Source organism: Scylla paramamosain, chromosome 21, assembly GCF_035594125.1.
Source record: "Scylla paramamosain isolate STU-SP2022 chromosome 21, ASM3559412v1, whole genome shotgun sequence".
Taxonomy (NCBI): Eukaryota; Metazoa; Arthropoda; class Malacostraca; order Decapoda; family Portunidae; genus Scylla; species Scylla paramamosain.
Window position 1 is genome coordinate 13,935,767 of NC_087171.1, and position 7,500 is coordinate 13,943,266.

At 42.2% G+C, this 7,500-nt stretch overlaps 1 long non-coding RNA gene across 1 annotated transcript in view; it reads left to right on the forward strand.

Annotated features, from left to right (window-relative positions):
* The window catches only part of LOC135111322 (uncharacterized), a 99,320-nt gene extending 97,811 nt beyond the window's left edge, over positions 1–1,509 (forward strand). The window contains exon 2 of the long non-coding RNA XR_010273699.1: positions 1,459–1,509. This is a non-coding gene — a long non-coding RNA (uncharacterized LOC135111322). The remainder of the gene's footprint in view (positions 1–1,458) is intronic.
* Positions 1,510–7,500: the final 5,991 nt, after the last annotated feature.

A 7,500-nucleotide genomic window follows, 5' to 3' on the forward strand; every position in this document is an offset into this window, starting at 1 on the left:
CAGCAATATTGACGGTAAGAGCAACGACTATCATCACCATTATTTATATATTCATTTTATTTACTTATTTATTTATTTATGTATTTTTCTGAAGGAAGGACACTTAAATACTGTTTAAAGTCACCATGGCGCACAGCAAGGAGGGGGAGGGCTGGGACACAGATCTATAAACAACACAGTAAACTAAGCTTTGCACATTGCATTTGCATGTTATTAACAGCTCCACGTGCAGGGCTGCCACCCAGGACCAGTGCGGGCCGGCGTGGGGTCTTCACATTCGGCCAAAATATAAATACTGCGTGTCACTCTGTGGGATTTTTAAAACACAATTTGGCATTATGAGAGCCGCTTGCCGGAAATGGGAAGGGATGATAGTGATGTGTGTGTTAAGTCCGTAATATTTCCCCTCCTCTTTATTTTTCATTAGTTAGCCTTGTAGCGTCATCTTTGTAGAGTTGAGCCGTGTTTCATACTTACTAACATGGTTATTAATACGGAATTACTTTCATTTCGCTCTGGGGAATGTAACAGTTTTTTTTTCTTTTTAGGGAAATTATACGGTGACTTCATTCAGTGTTTTAGTTTTTATTTTATTTATTTTTTTTTATTTTCTTTAAGGGGTACAGTGTAGAGGGTAACTCTCTCTCTCTCTCTCTCTCTCTCTCTCTCTCTCTCTCTCTCTCTCTCTCTCTCTCTCTCTCTCTCTCTCTCTCTCTCTCTCTCTCTCTCTCTCTCTCTCTCTCTAAAATAAAGTATACAATATAACACCCCAGAATAAGGTCAGTCTACCAGAATAGAACGGGTAGCCCTGTCTCAGTACTTCTCACCTTGTCTTTCACTCCTTTGTTCTACCTCACTCCTCACTTCCCTTCCTATTATTTTTTTTACCTTTACCAAGCCTTAACCTCCCTCCTATCTCAAATTTTGAGTGCATCTGCAAAGACTATATAAAAGACAGACAGGAAAGTCTCCCATACAATAGAAAGCGCTGGATTGTTGTGTTTTGACTGCCATCTGTTGACTGGACCGAAGGCTTGCCAAGATCCGGCCAGTAATTATTTTTTGTATTGTGTGTTACTCGGGAAATATTCGCTATGTTATTCACAAAATGTTACATAAAAGTGGAAATAAAAAAATACTTTGAACTCGTAGTTATTTCAAATTTCAACATGGATTTTCAACAGAATTTTAAAACATGACGTCCGGATTTGAAAAAAAAAAATACAAAAAAATTTCGTGACTAAGACATTTTTCTCTGAAATACATAATTTTAAGACATCAAAATCAGAAAAAAAAATATATAGATGCAACAAATTTATATCAGTGAATAAAGTGTGCTTTTTTACTTTCTAATTTTGTTTGGAAGTGAAATAAGGTTGAAGTTAAATGTTGTTATCTGCACACCGCTCCCGTTAACTCAATAGGAATAGTAATAACTTGAATTTACCTTTTTTGCAGGGACAAAGGCAGACAGACCAGCAGTCATCCAGCACACACCACGACAGACAGGTGAGAGGGAAGGAAGCTGCAGTGAGATGCATGCTGTCCACGTATGGTATTATAACCTCATTTTAATTCTTTAATACTGCATGGCGTATTTTTTTCTGGTTAAGTTATTTACATTTACTCAGCAAACAGCGCTAAATTAACACTGAAAGGATTAGAATGATTCATGAGTCGCAGTACTATATTTGGAATGTTGCTTTACGGGGTGTGTTAAATATTTAGAACCTTTGACAAGGCGGAAGGAACAAGGTTGTAATGTTTAGAATTGCAGTGGTAAGCCCCTTTGTGTGCTGGGTCCCTTGCTCCTCCAGATGACTTGTGCCATTCAGAGCATCTCGGCGGACACTCCATTAACAAATTGTCCTGGGATATGATAGAACCATAACACTGAGGACAAGAAAAGGTCTTTGATGGCGTTGTGATATTTGGAATAGCTTTTGGGTCACAGGAGGAACAAAAGGAAAGCTGTTACTATCACCTGATGGGGTCCCTCCTATTGTTCTCCGAAACTGCGCCTCCGTGCTTGCACCTTGCCTAGTCAAACTCTTTCAGCTCTGTCTGTCAACATCTACCTTTCCTTCTTGCTGGAAGTTTGCCTACATTCAACCTGTTCCTAAAAAGGGTGACCGTTCTAATCCCTCAAACTACCGTCTTATTGCTTTTATTTTCCTACCTATCTAAAGTTTTTTAATCTATCCTCAACAGGAAGATTCTTAAACATTTGTCGCTTCACAACCTTCTATCTGATCGCCAGTACGGGTTCCGTCGAGGCCGCTCTACTGGTGATCTTCTGGCTTTCCTTATTGAGTCTTGGTCATCCTCCTTTAGATATTTTGGTGAAACTTTTGCTGTTGCCTTGGACATATGAAAAGCTTTTGATAGAGTCTGGCACAAAACTTTGATTTCCAAACTACCCTCCTACGGCTTCTATCCTTCTCTCTGTAACTTCATCTCAAGTTTCCTTTCTGACCGTTCTATTGCTGCTGTGGTAGACGGTCACTGTTCTTCTCTTAAATCTATTAACAGTGGTGTTCCTCAGGGTTCTGTCCTGTCACTCACTCTCTTCTTATTATTCATTAATGATCTTCTAGACCAAATTTCTTGTCTTATCCACTCTTATGCTGATGATACCACCCTGCACTTTTCCACGTCTTTTCATAGATGTCCAACCCTTCAGGAGGTAAACATTTCACGCAGGGAAGCCACAGAACGCTTGACTTCTGATCTTTCTAAAATTTCTGATTGGGACAGAGCAAACTTAGTTTTGTTCAATGCCTCAAAAACTCAATTCCTCCATCTATCAACTCGACACAACCTTCCAGACAACTATCCCCTCTTCTTCAATGACACTCAACTGTCCCCCTCTTCTACACTGAACATCCTCGGTCTGTCCTTTACTTATAATCTGAACTGGAAACTTCACATCTCATCTCTAGCTAAAACAGCTTTTATGAAGTTAGGTGTTTTGAGACGTCTCCGCCAGTTTTTCTCACCCCCCCAGCTGCTCACTCTGTACAAGGGCCTTATCCGTCCATGTATGGAGAATGCTGCACATGTCTGGGTGGTGTTCCACTCATACTGCTCTTCTAGACAGGGTGGAATCAAAAGCTTTTCGTCTCATCAACTCCTCTCCTCTAACTGACTGTCTTCAGCCTCTCTCACCGCCGCAATGTTGCATCTCTGGCTGTCTTCTACCGCTATTTTCATGCTAACTGCTCTTCTGATCTTGCTAACTGCATGCCTCCCCTCCTTCCGCGGCCTCGCTGCACAAGACTTTCTTCTTTCTCTCACCCCTATTCTGTCCACCTCTCTAACGCAAGAGTTAACCAGTATTCTCAATCATTCATCCCTTTCTCTGGTAAACTCTGGAACTTCCTGCTTGCTTCTGTATTTCCACCTTCCTATGACTTAATTCCTTCAAGAGGAAGGTTTCAAGACACTTATTCATCAATTTTTTTACTATTGCTTTGATCTTTTTATGGGACTGGCATTTCAGTGGGCATTTTTTTTATCGGATTTTTGTTGCCCTTGCCCAGTGTCCTTCCTACATAAAAAAAAATCCTTTGTACAGTGACAAAAGTAGAAACAAAGGGTGCTCGTGTAGCAGGTATGCCATAAAGGAATATCTGAGTCCAGTATCGTGGTTCAGACTCACTAACATATCGGGGAGAGTCAAAATAACTTCGGATGTCTGACTAATGTGTTTTTCATTTTAGAAAATTAATGGCGAAGAGCATATTTAGACTAGATTTAATGCCGCGAGACAGTCTCCTAACCACTTAGCAGACACAGCGACACTTGCAGCACTTCAGAGGCAGTGTGTGGAGAAGTGGATGTTAAGGCGTTCATAGTGCTCATGATGTGGATGGAATATGAATACAGCATTAGTCAGTTGTAGGGGAGGAAGCTTACGTAGTATATTACCAAAAGGAGATGATTAATTCTCACTGGTATAAATTCTGTTGGTATTTCTTATATTCTCCTTGACGTGTGATCCTCAAGACTGCAGTGAATAAGGCGTGTATGCTGACCAATACTGACGTCAGTGAAAAAAAATGAGAAAAGTTGGTGTGTCCCGCCACTTCACCTGTGTTGGCGACAAATTACTGGCAGTGTTTGGGTGCACGGCTGAGGGTTTTTTCACTTTCCCATTGATGGCCGTCGACCTCAGTAAAGTTGGCCAAATGTAAAATGTTATATACGTAGTCGGCCAGAATTATTTAGGGCTGGTCAAGTTCGAGAGAGAGAAAGTTGCAGAACAGTCTTTTCAAATATTAAAGCAAATCAATGTATCAGTTTTGGAAGCTCTTTGTCCCTCTCCTTGACCACATCTCTCTCTCTCCTCTCTCTCTCTCTCTCTCTCTCTCTCTCTCTCTCTCTCTCTCTCTCTCTCTCTCTCTCTCTCTCTCTCTCTCTCTCTCTCTCTCTCTCTCCAGCTTGACCGTAGCGTGACAGTAGTTGGCAGGTGAGAGGGAGGAAGCGTCGCCTTGTTCTGAATATTTGTCATGGGTCTTTCCTTGCCAGTTTGTATTGTTGATCGGGAACTCGTCCGCCCATTGATGCGTCCTAGAGGTGCGTGTTTTCAAACGTTTCGATGTTTTACCTCGACTTCTAATCAAACAACTTTCTCGAATCAGCTGCCAGTGAACAGGCTACACATGCACGTCCCCGTGTCATCCATCTAGCTACGCCAATAGTCTTGCCTTACGTGGAACAGATACTCTGAAACATACAATGAACAGTCTGGTATCTCATAATCAAAATCTTGCATCATTAATTTTGTTCCAAGTCTCGATCGAAGCGGAAGAACTTGAAAGCGTGAGGCGGAAATAAGATGACATACGCAACGTTACTAATGAAAGTTCCACAGCAAAACACTTCGTACCTGCCCTCTCATAATGGTTTCTTTGGTGGAATATATGCCTTGCGCTTTGTCGTCACTGTTTAGAGTCTGCTCACTTCGAGTATGCGGCTTAAAATAAAATATCTGTCTGTTATGGGTAGCAGGCCCGTGATAACACAACAAACCCATCGGTACTGCCAATATTATAATATGCAGGATAACGTCGTGGCTGATTTTCTGTCTTAGTTGCTGGTCTCAGTTAATCGTGATTCGTGACAGTGTCCGGGGAGCTTTGAAATGGTTTCTCCTCTCCCCCGTAATGAAAAAGCCCAATTTCGTGACCACAGTGTACACACAACCATCCCCGACGTGCAGCGAACGCGCTGTTCATTGCTGACAACATCAATTCCGTACCCCAGCGAGCTGCTTACAACCCTCACTGAACACCGGCCAGTGTTGAAGTTAATTAAAGGCCAGAGTGCTGTGATTGTGTAACAGGCCAACAGCTGACAAATGATTTTTTCCGACATTATTTAAACGCCGTGGAACAACGCACATGTGAAGCAAACCGTTCAGTAAAGAGTTGCACACTTATTTTTAAAGAAATGAGCATGTTAAAAATTCGTATATTTAAGAATTTGTGTTGTTTTTATATTTTTATAAAGAAACCTTCGTATAGATGGCGCAGTGCGAGCATCATTCATCGTTCCAGTGTTTCATTACTACAAAAACTACGAGCGGTAAATGCAGACTAATCATCGCTATTGCTAGACGAAATCACCATGGATGCGCCTGAACATCACCAAGACGCCCTTGCCAGCAGGACCTCACTGCATCCAGGATTTGGTGTTTAGGCGGCGAGTCCACTTTCCTTCTTAAAGCTTGAACTGTATTTGTCTGTGCAGCGTATTGCAGAACTGTAGTGAGGAGCAACTCTCTGCCGACACTTTCCACTAGGTAAGCTTGTGTGTCCTCTGCCCCCACTCATTACCTCACGGATCCCAAGAGAACATAATTGCCTGATTTCACGATTTCTTTTCAAATGTATCGCAAATGCATCTTATATTCCAAACGAAACCTTTAGGTATTTGTAAGATGCCTGACTTTTTGTACAGTATAACTCGTTACCTTGTAAGTAAAAGTTTCATTAAGAATATAAAGTCATATTGCCGCACGTCTTAAATACACAGGGACACTTGAGTGAATCAGCGGGTGAGAGCTTTGTCCAGTGACAGTGTTGCCTTGCTCGCGTGTTCTCAGGTGGCAAAATTGCCATTGCCTGACTTAACGTGATGGATTACAGTCATAGATCAGAGACTCACGAGTGCAAAATCATTTGTTCTGGGTCTGGAAAAAGGACGTGATTTATTGCTTTCGTTTGCTTAGTACTGTAGCAAGTCTACATAAAAGTCAGTGACGATTATGGAGTAGATGTGAGGAGTGATGGTAATTATTCTCACTCGTACAATGTTTATTTGTCTTTCGCTCCATTCTGGACTTCACTCTTGCAACATTTAGCTTTTAGAATAATTCATCATTTGCCAGATCATAGATGTCATCATTGTGGGAGCAATCACAATTATTGGAAAATAACCATCGTGGATTGAAAGTATTCATAGTTTTCTGTTGAATCACATCACCTTTTACTCACTAATGCGTGAAAGAACAATCGTCTGGATAATTTCAGTCTCGATAGAACATGATTCTTAGCAATATTGTTTTTGAAGGTGATGATGATGATGATGATGGTGATAATGATAAAAAGAATTAAAGAATCATTGACAATTTCCCTCTCTCCTATCTCAGTCCTGATCACTTTCTGCAATTCCCTTCCCTCCTGGCCTGAGGAAGACGGATCACTCGCCTCGCCCCGCCCTATCTCTGCTCCCTCGTCTCACCCATAACAAAGTGCCGCCACGTATCAGGCAGCTCCCTTAGTGCCAACAACTTATCACAGAACAAATGCCTCGCAGATTTACTCCTGGACACCAATCGCTTAGTTCGCGTGTGGGGAAAGTGTAGCTGCCGGTGACTTGCCTCTGCCCTGGTGCTCCGTCTTAGACCGTTATTGTTCCGGCCACAGGCGAGGCAAGTGTGCGGTGGGGAAGAGAAACATGCTTAGGATGCTAAAGACGAGGTTTGTATGCACAGTCCTGGTCAGATGTCGAGTAACATGCTGGACTTACTTCCACTGTGTTTGGTGTTTAGTGTTTCCCCCCCTGATCTACTGACAGTCCTCTTGAAAAACCCGACGGTGATAGATTCTAAGATCAGGGTACTTAACTTTGAAGTGATTGAAGAAGGTTGCCTCAGTACTAGCCAAGACTGTATGGGAATGTAACGGAATAATGAGTATACGTTTCAGAGTCAATTAAAGACAAAACGCTCGAGTTGTGTGGCGGCCCCGCCTGTGTAGGACTTTTCCCCCTCTATGCAAATCGTCACCTGAATATGAATTAAAACATCGTGCTACGTTCGGTCTGTGCTGGCCTCTCCACAGCTTCCCGCAAGTCTCAATGATAAGAGTGAGCATATGTCTTCCCACAATGCCTCGCTATCCACAAAGTCACTTGTCAGGGAATCGCTCGAGTTTCTGCGCTACGTGCTTCCTGCTGTCTCCAAGTTATGTGTAAAGAAATCTTTGCAGAGAA